Here is a 17612-nt window from a genome sequence, read left to right as displayed (position 1 = left end):
ACGTCTCCCGATAAAAATGATATCTCACTTGTGTGGGTAGGCCTAGCGCCCGCGACAGGAAACGCCCCAAAGCGCAACGTGGACACATCACAGAAAACAGACCTGTTTTTAGCAAAGTGCCTACCTGTAGATTTTGGCCTCTAGCTCAGCCGCCACCTAAGGAAACCTACCAAACCTGTGCATTTCTGAAAACTAGAGACCCAGGGGAATCCAAGGAGGGGTGACTGGCGGGGCTCGGACCAGGTTCTGTTACCCAGAATCCTTTGTAAAGCTCAAAAATTGGCTAAAAAAAACACATGTTCCTCACATTTCTGTGGCAGAAAGTGCTGGAATCTGGGAGGAGCCACAAATTTCCTTGCACCCAGCGTTCCCCCAAGTCTCCCGATAAAAATGATACCTCACTTGCGTGGGTAGGCCTAACGCCCGCGACAGGAAACGCCCCAAAGCGCAACGTGGACACCACCAAAATTTTGGAAGAAAACAGAGGTGTTTTTTGCGAAGTGACTACCTGTAGATGTTGCCTCTAGCTCAGCCGGCACCTAGGGAAACCTACCAAACCTGTACATTTCTGAAAACTAGAGACCTAGGGGAATCCAAGGAGGGGTGACTGGCGGGGCTCGGACCAGGTTCTGTTACCCAGAATCCTTTGTAAAGCTCAAAAATTGGCTAAAAAAAACACATGTTCCTCACATTTCTGTGGCAGAAAGTGCTGGAATCTGGGAGGAGCCACAAATTTCCTTGCACCCAGCGTTCCCCCAAGTCTCCCGATAAAAATGATACCTCACTTGCGTGGGTAGGCCTAGCGCCCGCGACAGGAAACGCCCCAAAGCGCAACGTGGACACCACCAAAATTTTGGAAGAAAACAGAGGTGTTTTTTGCGAAGTGACTACCTGTAGATTTTGGCCTCTAGCTCAGCCGGCACCTAGGGAAACCTACCAAACCTGTACATTTCTGAAAACTAGAGACCTAGGGGAATCCAAGGAGGGGTGACTGGCGGGGCTCGGACCAGGTTCTGTTACCCAGAATCCTTTGCAAAGCTCAAAAATTGGCTAAAAAAAACACATGTTCCTCACATTTCTGTGGCAGAAAGTTCTGGAATCTGGGAGGAGCCACAAATTTCCTTGCACCCAGCGTTCCCCCAAGTCTCCCGATAAAAATGATACCTCACTTGCGTGGGTAGGCCTAGCGCCCGCGACAGGAAACGCCCCAAAGCGCAACGTGGACACCACCAAAATTTTGGAAGAAAACAGAGGTGTTCTTTGCGAAGTGACTACCTGTAGATTTTGGCCTCTAGCTCAGCCGGCACCTAGGGAAACCTACAAAACCTGTACATTTCTGAAAACTAGAGACCTAGGGGAATCCAAGGAGGGGTGACTGGCGGGGCTCGGACCAGGTTCTGTTACCCAGAATCCTTTGCAAAGCTCAAAAATTGGCTAAAAAAAACACATGTTCCTCACATTTCTGTGGCCGAAAGTACTGGAATCTGGGAGGAGCCACAAATTTCCTTCCACCCAGCGTTCCCCCAAGTCTCCCGATAAAAATGATACCTCACTTGCGTGGGTAGGCCTAGCGCCCGCGACAGGAAACGCCCCAAAGCACAACGTGGACACCACCAAAATTTTGGAAGAAAACAGAGGTGTTTTTTGCGAAGTGACGACCTGTAGATTTTGGCCTCTAGCTCAGCCGGCACCTAGGGAAACCTACCAAACCTGTACATTTCTTAAAACTAGAAACCTAGGGGAATACAAGGAGGGGTGACTGGCGGGGCTCGGACCAGGTTCTGTTACCCAGAATCCTTTGCAAAGCTCAAAATTTGGCTAAAAAAACACATGTTCCTCACATTTCTGTGGCAGAAAGTTCTGGAATCTGAGAGGAGCCACAAATTTCCTTCCACCCAGCGTTCCCCCACGTCTCCCGATAAAAATGATACCTCACTTGTGTGGGTAGGCCTAGCGCCCGCGACAGGAAACGCCCCAAAGCGCAACGTGGACACATCACAGAAAATAGACCTGTTTTTAGCAAAGTGCCTACCTGTAGATTTTGGCCTCTAGCTCAGCCGCCACCTAGGGAAACCTACCAAACCTGTGCATTTCTGAAAACTAGAGACCTAGGGGAATCCAAGATGGGGTGATTTGTGTGGCTCGGACCAGGTTCTGTTACCCAGAATCCTTTGCAAACCTCAAAATTTGACTAAAAAAACACATGTTCCTCACATTTCTGTGGCAGAAAGTTCTGGAATCTGAGAGGGGCCACAAATTTCCTTCCACCCAGCGTTCCCCCACGTCTCCCAATAAAAATGATACCTCACTTGTGTGGGTAGGCCTAGCGCCCGCGACAGGAAACGCCCCAAAGCGCAGCGTGGACACATCACATTTTTTCATTGAAAACAGTGCCTACCTGTAGTTTTTGGCCTGTAGCTCAGCCAGCACCTAGGGAAACCTACCAAACCTGTGCATTTCTGAAAACTAGAGACCTAGGGGAATCCAAGATGGGGTGACTTGAGGGGCTCTGACCAGGTTCTGTTACCCAGAATCCTTTCCAAACCTCAAATTTTGGCTAAAAAAACGCATTTTTCACTCATTTCGGTGACAGAAAGTTCTGGAATCTGAGTGGAGCCACAAATTTCCTTCCACCCAGCGTTCCCCCAAGTCTCCCGATAAAAATGATACCTCACTTGTGTGGGTGGGCCAGGTGCCTCCAACAGAATAAGGCCCAAAACTTGTAGAGATACAGGGGATAGCACTGCGAGTTTATAAGGACATATTCTTTTATACATCTTTAGACTGACTCTGCTTTGGGGACCCACATACGTGAGGTGTCATTTTATTTGGGAGACTGAGGGGAACACTGGGGAGTAGGAATTTTGTGCTGGAGTGGTGATCGTACGAAGAAAAGTTAGGAAAATATGCTTTTTTTAAGCACATTTTGAGGTTTACAGAGGAGTCTGGGTAAGAAAATGTTGGGGGATCCACGCAAGCCACACCTCCCTGGACTCCTTGGGGTGTCTAGTTTTAAAAAATGTCTGGGTTTGGTAGGTTTCCCTAGATGAAGGCCGCACACAGGACCAAAAACATAGGTGCCCTCTCCCCCCCCAAACACAGGTAGTTTTGTAATATATCGTTTTGATGTGCCCACATACGTCCGTGATGTGCCAAACACTAAAATTTTGAAAAGAAACACACTTAGGTTATGTGAAAAAGACCCCTCACCCACCAACCAAGTTGGTGGCATGCTTCATCATCGGGGTCCCACCTGAGGCACCTAGCGTGTCATAGGTGTGCTGCGACGCCTGATTACAGCGGAGCAGGTTTGGTCATTTTTACCACACATACTGGTTGGATTTGGCACGAGGGTGAGTGATGGTTCAGTGGATCAAATTTTACTTACAAGAGCTTTCACAAAAATGAAAAGCACTGTTAGTAACTGAAAGGCAAAAAACTGAACCAATGACTCACAGCTCGTGAGCTGTAAAGCCGCGACAAGGCACCAACCGCTTTACAGTCCATTCACACAACTTTCATACATGACACACACAAGGCCATTCACACCGCCAGCCACGGGCCCAGCACATTACAACACTCACATCGACAGACAGCGCCACTCAAGGGCCCATCACTTACATACGCCCACATACAACAATCACACCAGCTGATGGGAGTGTGTGGACTGGTGTTTGGCTGGCAGTGTGTTGCAGTAGCCAACATCAAGTCAATATGTACAGTCTCAGCCAAGCCCCACTCCACACACAATGGCATCATATTATTATTTATTTTTTTAAACAGAGAAACCCTTAACTAAGTAGAAAGAATTACAAAACAACAAACACAAAAGCTCTAACTAAGAACATGATAGAAATGCTAACCATGAAACTAAACACATGAAAATACAAAACAGACATGAGTTTACACTCATGGTTGTTCCCAGAAATTCTTCTGGGTGTGGTAATTCTTAAAACAAGCACCGACACACAGCCCAGGCTTTGAAGGACAATCTGGGCAGTACATTCGAGACTCCCTCCGGATACCTCTTCGAAAACACACTCTACATTTCTTAGCTGGGAAGTCTTTTTTGGGTGTGGGAGGAATGTGCTCAGCAAAGTGGCGATCTTTCAATCTAGCCACATCCTCCACCACTGCTTCTCTAGGAACTCTGGCCTGTTCCACCACAATAAGGCTCTCTATCACTGACTCCTGAAATTTCACAAATGTCATCTTTGAGTCTGGAGACCTATCCCTAAACACAATAAAAGCATTGAAGGTTGCTAAGTGGAAGAGGTGAAGTGCTAACTTCTTATACCAAACATAAGACTTACGAATAGCAGTATAAGGTTCCAACCTCTGGTCAACTCTATCTACACCTCCCATGTGCTTATTATAATCTAAAATGCACACAGGTTTGAGCACTTCAGCAACCTGGCCCCAAACAGTCACAGGGGAAGTACTCTCATCATGGATGGTACTTAGCATGTAGACATCCCTCTTGTCTGAAAATTTCAAAGCTAGCAGCTCCTCGTTCCGCAAGGCACAGCACTGTCCCCTATCAAGTTTTTTACAGACAAGCTCCCTTGGATAGCCTTTCCGGTTAGAACGGATTGTGCCACAAGCAACTGTGTCCACTCTAAACAATTCCTTGAACAACTGCACACCAGTGTAGAAGTTATCTACATACAAATGGTGACCTTTGTTGAACAGTCGTCTACCAAGATCCCACACAATTTTCTCAGTAACTCCAAAAGTGGGAGGACAACCAGGGGGGTCAATATTGGAATCCCTACCAGTGTACACACGGAAACTATACACATATCCTGTCCTACTTTCAGACAGCATATACAATTTAATTCCATATCGTGCCCTTTTGCTAGGAATGTACTGCCTAAAAACCAAACGACCCTTGAAGAGGACCAAAGACTCGTCCACACTTAACTCTTTGCCTGGAACATAGACCTCCGAAAACCGATCTACAAAATGATCAAGGACAGGCCTAATCTTAAAAAGACGGTCAGAATCTGGGTGATCTCGTGGCAAGGCTAATGCATTGTCAACAAAATGCAGCATCCTAAGAAGAAGCAAATACCGATTACGACTCATGGTAGCTGGAAATATAGCTGTTGCCATCAAGGGACTAGTAGACCAATAAGAAGCCAGTGACGGCTTCCTTATCAACCCCATCAAAAAAGTCAAACCCAAAAACTTTTTTATCTCCTCCAAATTTGTGGGAATCCACTGGGCAGCTCTAGAGTGTGGCCTAAGTCTAGCAGCGTTGTCCCTCAAATGCTGCTCCGCATACAAATTAGTCTGCTCAACAATCTCTTCCAAAAACACATCATCCATGAATAACTCAAAGAAATTGATAGGCATAAAGTTCTCTGTATTGGCGTTACACCCCGGGAGACCAGTAAAGGCAGGCAACTCTGGCTGCTCCATGTTTGGGGCAACCCAGACATCAGGTCTTCTAACGGGAAACCTTTCAGCCCCAGGTTGCTGCACTATTGGCACATCAATGTCCTCCTCTAAAACAGAACCTTCATCTGCACTGAGTCTGGCTTCATCATCAGAAGATTCCCCTCCAACAGAAACATCACTGCCAGAATCTCTGACTTCCTCCTCTGCCTCAGATGCAGAGTCCGTCTCATAGTCATGATCAGACTGTGACTCAAAAAGCATACCAACCACCTGCTGAGCGGTCATCCTGCGGCTAGCCATGATCTCTCCTGCTAAAATTAACTGGACAAATTCACCACCAACAACCAGCACTGTGTAAGACAAGTAACAAAGTGTAGCTTTGTTAGTAAGAGTTACAAACTCAAAAACTATACCGCTCACTTGCCTGAAAAAGCTTGATTCACCAGCAACTACACAGCAATCACCAATGATATCCCACTAAAAAGAAAGAAAGAAAGGCAAATTAGAAATAAGACAAAACAAATATCATTGTGCACAAACCTAAGGACAATTTCACACACAATCCTGCATTTAGTACACCCCCTACAAACATGTCATTCATGCATGGCAACAATACTCCTTTGGAGTAAATTGTTTTTACTTACCTAAAACATGCAACTGTGCAAACTGCAGGTCAACCACCGCCAAAACCGCAAGGAGCCACAGCAAATAAAGAAAAAGCTTTGAACTAGAACAAAAAGGAGGAAAACATTTTTTATCACAAATGCAAAGACTTCTTCAGTTGACAAACACCCCACCATCAAACATTTTAGAAATTGGTGCCTAAGTGGATTCTACCATAGGGGCAGATGGGCCTACTAAAAAAATAGGCCTGTCTGCCCCAAGGAAGCCAAAAAATACCTTTAGTACTGTGTCCCCATGGAGAGCGACCCTTGCCAAAGGGGACAGCCCTCAAACAAAAAAAAACAAAAAAAACACACACAACACTATCCCTGGTGCCTAAGTGGCTTCTGCCCCCTTGGGGGCAGGTGGGCCTAAGAAAATAGGCCCATCTGCCCCCAGGGGGTGTAGAAATGGCCAACAGGTTAATGCCCCACTAGGGGGGGCGCCCCGTGACCAAGGGGACGCCCCCCCCACAAAAATAAACAAATAAAAAAAAATCCCTGGCGTTCTAGTGTTTTCTGCCCCCCTTGGGGGCAGATCAGCCTAAAAATAATAGGCTGATCTGTCTCCAAGGGGTGCAGAAATGGCCTGGGTACATGTGCCCCCAAAGTGGGGGGCGACCCTTGCCCAAGCCCCCCCCCCATCCACTAACACATACACACACTATCCCTGGTGTCTACGTGGCTTCTGCCCCCCTTGGGGGCAGGTGGGTCTAGAAAAATAGGCCCATCTGCCCCCGGGGGGGCAGAAATGGCCAACAGGTCAATGCCCCCCTTGGGGGGGCGCCCCGTGCCCAAGGGGACGCCCCCCCACAAAAATAAACACATATAAAAAAATCCCTGGCGTTCTAGTGGTTTCTGCCCCCCTTGGGGGCAGATCAGCCTAAAAATAATAGGCTGATCTGTCTCCAAGGGGTGCAGAAATGGCCTGGGTACATGTGCCCCCAAAGTGGGGGGCGACCCTTGCCCAAGCCCCCCCCATCCACTAACACACACACACACACACACTATCCCTGGTGTCTACGTGGCTTCTTCCCCCCTTGGGGGCAGGTGGGTATAGAAAAATAGGCCCATCTGCCCCCAGGGGGGGCAGAAATGGCCAACATGTCAATGCCCCCCTTGGGAGGGCGCCCCGTGCCCAAGGGGACGCCCCCCCACAAAAATAAACACATAAAAAAAAATCCCTGGCGTTCTAGTGGTTTCTGCCCCCCTTGGGGGCAGATCAGCCTAAAAATAATAGGCTGATCTGTCTCCAAGGGGTGCAGAAATGGCCTGGGTACATGTGCCCCCAAAGTGGGGGGCGACCCTTGCCCAAGCCCCCCCCCATCCACTAACACACACACACACACACACTATCCCTGGTGTCTACGTGGCTTCTGCCCCCCTTGGGGGCAGGTGGGTCTAGAAAAATAGGCCCATCTGCCCCCAGGGGGGGCAGAAATGGCCAACAGGTCAATGCCCCCCTTGGGGGGGCGCCCCGTGCCCAAGGGGACGCCCCCCCACAAAAATAAACACATAAAAAAACATCCCTGGCGTTCTAGTGGTTTCTGCCCCCCTTGGGGGCAGATCAGCCTAAAAATAATAGGCTGATCTGCCCTCAAGGGGGGCAGAAATGGCCCTAAAAGACATGCCCCCCAAAGGGGAGCGACCCTTGCCCAAGGGGGCGCCCCCCCATCCACTACACACAATCCCTGGTGCCTAAGTGGCTTCTGCCCCCCTTGGGGGCAGATGGACCTAAATAAAATAGGCCGATTTGCCCCCAAGGGGGGCAGAAAAGGCCAACAGTTCTCTGCCCCCTTGGGGGGGGCGCCCCTTGCCCAAGGGGGCACCCCCCCCACATAACTACACATAAAAATAAAAAACCCTGGTGATCTAGTGTTTTCTGCCCCCCTTGGGGGCAGATCTGGCTAAAAAGGTAGCCAATCTGCCCTCAAGGGGGGCAGAAATGGCCCTAAAGGACATGCCCCCCACAGGGGAGCGACCCTTGCCCAAGGGGGCGCCCCCCCATTCACTACACACACAATCCCTGGTGCCTAAGTGGCTTCTGCCCCCCTTGGGGGCAGATGGACCTAAAATAAATAGGCCGATCTGCCCCCAAGGGGGGCAGAAAAGGCCAACAGTTCTCTGCCCCCTTGGGGGGGGCGCCCCTTGCCCAAGGGGGCACCCCCCCCAACATAAATGCACAGAAAATATAAATCCCTGGTGATCCAGTGGTTTCTGCCCCCCTTGGGGGCAGATCCGCCTAAAAAGTAGGCCAATCTGCCCCCAAGGGGGGCAGAAATGGCCGTAACTAATTGCCCCCACAAGGGGAGCGACCCTTGCCCAAGGGGGCCGCTCCCCGCAAACAAGAAACAGTGAAGAAAAACAAAAAAAACAAATCCCTGGTGTCTAGTGGGCATTCCTGCTGCCCGATCGCAATGCGATCGGGCAGCAGGAATGTTCAAAGAGACACCGGGGGAAAGGAAAAGCCTTTCCTTTCCCCCGGTGCCTCTTTAGCCCAAACCCCCCACCCACCGGGAAGAGGAACTCACCTCTTCTCCGTTCGCCGCACAGGAAGCAAATGGCTTCCTGTGCGGCGAAATCCCCATAATGAAGTCAGCGCGCGATCGCGCGCTGACGTCATTATGGGGGGGTGGGGGGGTCGGGGGTGGAATGGTAAGGGCTTCCCCTTCCATCCCTGACTTTGGGGGGGTGGGGGGAAGCACACAGAGGGAGCGAGAGCGCTCCCTCTGGGCTGTGTGCCGAGGACGTAGTGGTTACGTCCTCGGCACAGCAGCACTGTGCCGCAGGACGTAACCACTACGTCTGCGGCACAGAAGAGGTTAACTCTGTCATCTTGCCGTTTTCCCTCCAAGTGCTCTCCCTTCCCCACAAATGCATGATAATCTTTCCTCATTACTCATTCACTCGCTTATTGTAGTCCCCCGCTCCACAGGCCCAGCAAAGACCACCAAAGACAAGCGGTACGTCAGCAAACAGATTTAACACTTCTCTCTTCTATTATGGTCATACTGCTGCCCTCTAGTAACACTACATGGCAACTGCAGCATGATGATGTGATTTTGAAGGGGGCTGTCCTATGCAAATAATGTCCTCCCATGCTTGCTTTGGCCTGAGACATTCAGAGGCTTCCATCATGATATGGCCTCCAACATATGGCTTTCAGCAGAATTTTAAGCTTGACAACTTGTCTTACGCTAAAGCTTTTGCCGCTCATGGGAGAGCACCCTCATTTAGCAGGGTGCCAAATTGTCTGCAGTCTTCCTCTAAACAGAACATGGGCGTTCGTGGGCGTTCGGGGGCCTTGCTTGCTAGCTAAAGACTGAGCGCTGGGTTGTTTAAAGACCCAGGGCCAGGCCAGGCCAGGCCAGCTGCTGCAACAGGCATGATGCAGGCCCAATGAAGCACACGCCGGACTTTACCCTTTTCTGCCTCTTGAAAACTTCAACATGTCTGTCTTCTGATTGCACCTAATAAAGGGAGTTTGACCAGCTCCAAACTTTACCCATCATTTCGTGAGTGAGAGCTAACACTAGGCCAATATGCCTAGCCAGCAGCACAGGCACTATCCCCCTGATTACACAGCTCTGTTCTCACCAAAATGAAAAATCCCCACCACTCAACATATTTTACTATTTGTGGGAGGCTTACTTCTGCTCAGTTATGCCCCCTAGGCCACATTCGCGCTACAAAATGCCAAATTCAAAGACAAAAAATCAATAGATTGATAACTGAAGATAATGCTTTACCCATATTTCACCTACTAATGAAAAAGGGGGCTGCATGGGAGTCAGGAGAGAAAATATTTATAATTTTCAGGCACTCGTGCAAAAAAGAGTGTCTGAAATTGCTCCTGGTTTTTATAAAATCGAAATATTAGTTAATGGAAAAAAAAAAAAAAATACAATTTTTACCACCCATTGCGGGATTTGAACCCTCAGCCAGGAGAGCTTTCAGCATCAGAGGCAGGTGACATTACCACTGAGCTATTGCTCCTTACTGGTAAGCAGGGATTCAGGAGCATATATAAGCTACATACAGGCCCCCTAGTCTACATGACACACCATAGCCATGATTTAGGGACTATTGGAAAGTATACAAACATGAAAGCCCGTGTGGTCCAGTGGGTAAGTTCCTTCCTTCCACCCAGGCGACCTGGGTTCAAATCCCGGGTTTGGCACCAGATGACTGATGGTGGTGAAGCAGAGGTAAGTTGGTAAGTAAAATGTGCGTATGTGTGGAGGTGTGCCTGGCTGGTGATTGGTGGATGTAAGAGTGGTTGGTGTGTAGTTGAAGATGGTCCTGGATGGTGATTGGTGGATGGAGAGAGTGGTTGGTGTGTGAGGAGAGAAGCCTGAATGGTGGATAACAGAGTGGTTGGTGTGTCTGGGCAGAGAGAGTGAGGTTAGGCCCAGGCCGAGTGGGAGTAGAGGGGAGGAGCCACAGAGGGGGAGTGTGAATGGGTGGAGTAAGAAAGGAAAGCAGAGAGAAGGGCGGGGCATAGTTGAGGGGAGGAGCCTAGAAATAGCTGGTGGCATACAGCCTAGGGGAGGAGCCACAGAGGGGGAGTGTGAATGGGTGGAGAAAGGAAAGCAGAAAGAAGGGGGGGGCATAGTTGAGGGGAGGAGCCTAGGGGCAGGTGGTGGCATACAGCCTAGGAGGGACCAAGGGGAGGTGAATGTGTAGAGAGGGGTGGGGCCACAGAGGAAAGGGAGAAGTAGGCAGAGTCTGGGGCAATAGGTCAGGGGGCGGAGCATAGGGGAGTGAGCCCAACAAGGAAAGAGTGCCCCTCCCCCTTCAGCAAACAGAGGGGGGTGACCTGATAGGAGGGGCACTACCATAGTAGACCCCAACATTTTATGACCGCTCCCTCCCCCTCCCCAACTACAGAGTGGGGGGGGGGACAAATTTTGGGGAGCAGTGTCAAAAAGGGGTGTTGGGGTGCATTACAAAATAGGGTGCTAGAAGGCACAGAATGATGTGGTTTGGCTTTGGGTGCGCTACCCATCGTTTTTTTTTGCCCCCCACCCCCCCCCACCCACCCTTTTCCAGGGAGAGGTGGCGTACCCCAAATGTATAGGGGCAACAGAGGGAACTTAGGGGAACAGGCTTAGGGCACTTTTTTATTACCGACCACAAGGGGGGCACCACACAGATACTGTAGTTATGGTATTGAAAGAGGTGACAGCAAGGAGCATGTGGTAAGACACGGTGAGGGGGGACAAGGCACCCCAAGTTTTTATTACCCCTCCCACCCTCGCAGGATCTGTTATGAGGTCTCTTGGGGTAGTTGTATTGAAAACAGATGCTTAAGACACTGAAGGGAAGGGGAATGTTGACAAGTGTCCCCCCCATTGTGTGGGTACTTTCTTGTGCTATACCCTCTTCTTCATTCACTCACCACAAAGGAGCAGCCACAAAATGACAATTGCTGTGATGGTAGTACTGAAAGGGGCTTTATAAGGTAGAGAACCAGAAGGAAGGCGAGCTTCAAGTGGCACTTGGAGGAATGGCCATCTGAGCACAGGTGGGCTACTAAGAAAGAAGGGGAAAAGTGGGTGAACAGGAAGCAGAGATGCCCGCTATGAGAGCTGAGAGCATTCAAATTTGGTGAATAAGGCGGGTGGTTTGGGGAAGTAGATGAATGAGTCAGGGAGACGGCGCATGCGGCAATTGGTTGGATGTGGCATAGAGAATAATCATGGCATGCAAACTAGGCAGTAGTCCATGAATTGGCAGCGTCTGCAGAGAGTTTGGGGTGCTCGACAAGTGATTTGTCCTCATTGGATTGGGTATATAATCCACAGAGGGAAGGTCACAGCTTATAGTGAGGCAGATCGTGTATATCGGATTTAAAGAAGGGTAGTTTGAGTGTGCGGAGAGGGGCTGCACGGAGAGGTAAGTGGATGGGGTGCTGAGCAATGTGCATCCAACTGGTCACTGGAGGCTGGACAGTGGCAAAGCACCTGGGTTACTGGGAGAATTACAAAAGGAGGGCCAAAAGGAAGGGTGTTTATGGTCATTCAGATACTAGGACGGAACACTTGAGTGGCAATGAGATGGGGGTATTGAGAAGTCACAAACGGTGTCCCAGGGGTAGAGGTATGGGGATCAGATATTCCTGCTAGGGTGTAATGTGCCACCCTGCCCCTTTTTTTTGTGCAGCCTGGTTCCCTCTCTAGTTTCTCTCCATTGTCCTTCTATCCTGCAGATGATTAGAGCAAGCTTCCTAACGTTTTTCTTGCCCTCATATCCCCAATTACGTGCCTGACATGCCTGGCCTAAGGATATTCCCAAAGAGTATGATACTTATATTCTGGGAAGAGCCTCACTAGTTCTGCCTATTTATGCAGCAACAAGGCAAATCTTACAACCTGCAAAGTTGGAAGCTTTGAGATGAAGGAAAGGTTTTTATTTTGGGGAAAATGCTCTTCTATGCTTCGTTTCTCATGTGAAAGCCATGGGCTCCTGTTCTTCTCTCACGTGTCCTTTCAAAGAGACAGATGACACACTCGCCCAATCACTCAGCAAACATCTATGCTTTAACTCTGTCATCTTGCCGTTTTCCCTCCAAGTGCTCTCCCTTCCCCACAAATGCAGGATAATCTTTCCTCATTACTCATTCACTCGCTTATTGTAGTCCCCCGCTCCACAGGCCCAGCAAAGACCACCAAAGACAAGCGGTACGTCAGCAAACAGATTTAACACTTCTCTCTTCTATTATGGTAATACTGCTGCCCTCTAGTAACACTACATGGCAACTGCAGCATGATGATGTGATTTTGAAGGGGGCTGTCCTATGCAAATAATGTACTCCCATGCTTGCTTTGGCCTGAGACATTCAGAGGCTTCCATCATGATATGGCCTCCAACATATGGCTTTCAGCAGAATTTTAAGCTTGACAACTTGTCTTACGCTAAAGCTTTTGCCGCTCATGGGAGAGCACCCTCATTTAGCAGGGTGCCAAATTGTCTGCAGTCTTCCATGAAGCACACGCTGGACTTTACCCTTTTCTGCCTCTTGAAAACTTCAACATGTCTGTCTTCTGATTGCACCTAATAAAGGGAATTTGACCAGCTCCAAACTTTACCCATCATTTCGTGAGTGAGAGCTAACACTAGGCCAATATGCCTAGCCAGCAGCACAGGCACTATCCCCCTGATTACACAGCTCTGTTCACACCAAAATGAAAAATCCCCACCACTCAACCTATTTTACTATTTGTGGGAGGCTTACTTCTGCTCAGTTATGCCCCCTAGGCCACATTCGCGCTACAAAATGCCAAATTCAAAGACAAAAAATCAATAGATTGATAACTGAAGATAATGCTTTACCCATATTTCACCTACTAATGAAAAAGGGGGCTGCATGGGAGTCAGGAGAGAAAATATTTTCGGGCATTAGGGCAAAAAAAGAGTAGGCCAAATTCCTCGTGTTTTTTTCAAATCAAAATATTAGTTATTAAAAATGAATAGAAATAAAAATTTTGCAGCCCTCATACACTTTGAGAGCATTGGCAGGATTTGTAACCGTTTTCCAGCGGAACCTCTACCACCAAACGAAGAAGACATTGCCACTGAGATGGGATCCCACCCTGCAGGAGACTCTATTAGCAACGAGCAGGCCTCCCCATATTGCACATGACAAAGGAGAGCCATGATATAGGGAAGACTGGAAAGAGTAGAGACATGGGAGGCAATGTGGTTCTGTGGTTAAGTTACTGACTTCCATCTGGACAACCAGAGTTCAAATCCTGGATGTGGCATAAGATGACTGATGGCAATGAAGCAGAGGTAAGTTGGAAATAAGAGTGGGTAATTAGAATGTCTGGGTGTGTGTGTGGAGATATACCTGGCTGGTGATTGGTGGATTAAAGAGACAATGGCGTGGCTGATGATTGGTACACCAAAGATTGAGTGGTGGGAGAAAGGCTGGGTCCAGGAATGGGGGAGTACAGGTACTGAGTCCCATATTTATATTCAGTTTGCGCTGAATAAGCGTCATTATTTTTCATGCTAATTCAGCGCAAACCTAACTCTATATTTATACTTTGGCCCTAGGCACATCTAGGGGCATATTTATACTCTGTTTGCACCAAATTAGTGTCATTTTTTTAAAACTCTAATTCAGTGCAAAACTAACTCCATATTTATACTTTGGTGATAGACCCCTCTAGCCCTAAATTTATGGAGTTAAAGTCATTTTTTTAAAGTGGAAACCTACCTTGCCTTAATGAGATGCAAGGTATGCGTTCCCGTGCAAAAAATGACTCTATGGCCTTAATGCCATATTTAGGGGCATATTTATACTCTGCAGCATATTTATACTCTGTTCTCACCGAATTAGAGTCATTTTTTTTACTCTAATTCAGTGCAAATCTAACTCCATATTCATACTTTGGTGCTAGACCCGTCTAGCACCAAGGCCCTGATTTATACTTTTTTTGCACCGCATTAACGTCATTTTTTGACGTGAAAGTGGCACAAACGTACAAAATATTGGCCCTAATTTATACTTTTTGCTGCAAAACTGCACTAACTCAGTTTTGCACCAAAAAGTTTAGCACCAGCTTGCACCATTTCTGCGCACCAGCCGGGCACCATATTTATGGAATGGTGCAAGCCGGTGCAAAGAGTAGACTAGAGTAAAAAAAAAATGACTTTAGTCGGTGGGGCTGGCAGTATAGAGGAAGAAGAGGGTTTAGCACCAAAGAATGACTTTAGGCAGGTTAGAGTAAAAAAAAAAATGACTCTAACCAGATTAGCATCATTTTATGGTGCTAAACCTACCATGCCACATGACTCCTGCCTTAGAAAAGGCAGGAGTCATGCCCACCACCCCAATGGCCAGCACAGAGGACAGTGGTCCCCTGGGCATGGTCATTGCACCCTGTGGCATGTATGGGGGCCCATTTCAGGGCCCCATATGGCACTTTAAAAAATAAAATGCAGTCTTACCTGTACTTACCTGGGATGGGGTCCCCATCCTCTGCCGTCCCTCTGGTGTGGGTGGGGGTGCCCCTGGGGCCTGGGGAGGGCACCTGTGGGCTTATTCCATGGTGTTTCACCATGGAAATAGGCCCACCGGTCCCCTAATGCCTGCCCTGACCCAGGCTTTAAAAAGTGGGGCAAAGCAAGCTTTGCCCCATTTTTTGACCCCTCCTCCCTCCCTTGCACCATTTTTGCATGGGAGTATAAATATGGCGTTAAGGCCATAGAGTGATTTTTTGCACGGGAACGCCTACCTTGCATCTCATTAAGGCAAGGTAGGTTTCCACTTCCAAAAAATGACTTTAACTCCATAAAATTTGGCACTAGACGGGTCTAGCACCAAAGTATAAATATGGAGTTAGTTTTGCACTGAATTTGAGTTTTAAAAAAATGACGCTAATTCAGTGCAAACAGAGTATAAATATGCCCCTTAGCGTCAAAGAATGATGCTAATCTGGTTAGAGTAATTTATTTTTACTCAAACCTGCCTAACGTCATTTTCTTTTAAGCTAGCCTACCCTTTGTACTGGCTTGCACCATTCCATAAATATGGTGCCCGGCTGGTGCTAAAAATGGTTCAAGCCGGTGCAAAACATTTTGGTGCAAAACTGCGTTAGAACAGTTTTGCACCAAAAATAGAAATAAGGACCCTAGTGCCAAAGTTATGGAGTTTACGTCATTTTCTGGACATGAAAACCTACCTTGTGTCAATGAGATGCAAGGTAGGCATTCCCATCCAGAAAATGGTGATATGGCTGTAGCGTCATATTTATCCCCGTGCTAAAATGTAGCACGAGAGATGGGGGACTTAAATAATAGTGCTAAGCTTTCTTAGCGCCATTATTTAACACCTGGGTGTGGGCAGGCGTTAGGGGACCTTCAGACCTTTTTCCATGGTCAGAGACCATAGAAAGAGCACACAGGGGCCCTTCCTTGGCTCCAGGGACACCCCCACCCACACCAGAGGGACACCACAGGATGGGGGACCCATCCCAGGTAAGTATATCTATATTTGTTTTCCCTTCTCGGGGCCCTGACTTGCGTCCCCCTGCATGGTGCTGGCCCGAGTTGCCATGCCCACTGGACATTCGTCCCCTGGGCATGGACATTGGGGTAGTGGGCATGGCTCTTGTCTTTACTAAGACAGGAGCCATGTCCATGGGGATGTGCGCCAGGAAATGGTATTACTCTGATTCAAGGCATTTTTTTGCCTCTTAACAGTGTAGAGCCATAGTTCGGTGCACAAGCTCCGGTTTCCCCTACACCTCCCCCACCCTGTTAGCGTCCTTCACAAGGACGGTAACAGGGCATTAGCGCCAGCTAGTGCCATTTCATAAAAATGGCACCCGGCCGGTGTCGAGGAATGGCGCTATCTGGCGCTATACTTCTACAAGCAAAACTGCACTAATGCAGTTTTGCGTGTAAAAGTATAAATATGGGCCTTAGTGTGATGGGGTAGGGCAAGAATAGAAAGCTGAGTGGGGTGGTGAGAAAAGAGGGCATGGGAGGGAGGAGCCTTGGAACTGGTGTGTCTGGTGTCACAGAGAGTAGGGGAGACCAGGGACCAAGAGGAGGTGTGGGTGGGGCCAGAGAGGAAAGGCGGTACCAGGGAGGAAGAAGGGGTCACAGATAGAGATGGAGTCTAGGGCACTAGGTCACAATATAAACATAGGGGAGTGAGGCCAACTGCTGGTAACCAAGGACTGCTCTGCCTCCCTTCAGCAAGGACTTGGAATGATCAAATAGGATGGGCCTCATGGCAGGGAACCCCAACATTTTATTACTGCCCCCCAACTACTGAGTTGGAGTTGGGAAGGAGGGGCACATTTTGAGAAGAAGAGTCAAAAAAGGGGTGTTGTGGTTCATTACGAAAGGGGTTATAAGAGGCATCGAATGTTGTTGATTGTGGTTTTTTGGGGGGGCTACCCATAGCTTTTTTTGCTTCCCCCCCTTCCATGGGGCATACCCCAAAAGGGTAGGGGCAACAGAGGGAATTTGGGGAACAGGGTCGGGCAGTTTTTATTATCAACCACAAGGGGGCACCACACAGACCTACGCTGCAGGGGGCAAGGCTCCACAAGATGTTGTTGCCCTCCTGGGGGATGGCTGTATTGAAAACATATATTTAGACACTGAAGGGAAGGGGCATGTTGACAAGTATGTCCCCCATTGTTTATGTACAGTCAAAAAGGGATGGTGTGATTGACAGCTGTGAAAGAGGATTTGGGGTGCCGAAGGACTGGTTGCCTGGGCCCAATTTTTTGTGCGATGCCCTCTCTTTTATTCACGCATTACACGAGGGCACCCACAAAATGACAATTGGTGTGGTGATAGTACTGAAAGGGGCTATATAAGGTAAAGAAACAGAAGGAAGGTGATCTTCGAGTGGCACTGGGAGGAATGGCCACGTGACCATGGAAAGGATACTCAGAAAGAGAGGGGGAAAGTGGGTGAACAGGAAGCAGAGATGCCCGCTATGACAGCTGAGAGCATTACTATCTTGTAAATAAGGAGGGTGGTTGGGAAAGTAGATGAATGGTTGGATGACAATAATCA

Source organism: Pleurodeles waltl, chromosome 1_1 (assembly GCF_031143425.1).
Source record: "Pleurodeles waltl isolate 20211129_DDA chromosome 1_1, aPleWal1.hap1.20221129, whole genome shotgun sequence".
Classification (NCBI taxonomy): domain Eukaryota; kingdom Metazoa; phylum Chordata; class Amphibia; order Caudata; family Salamandridae; genus Pleurodeles; species Pleurodeles waltl.
Note: the sequence above shows the minus strand (reverse complement) of the source record.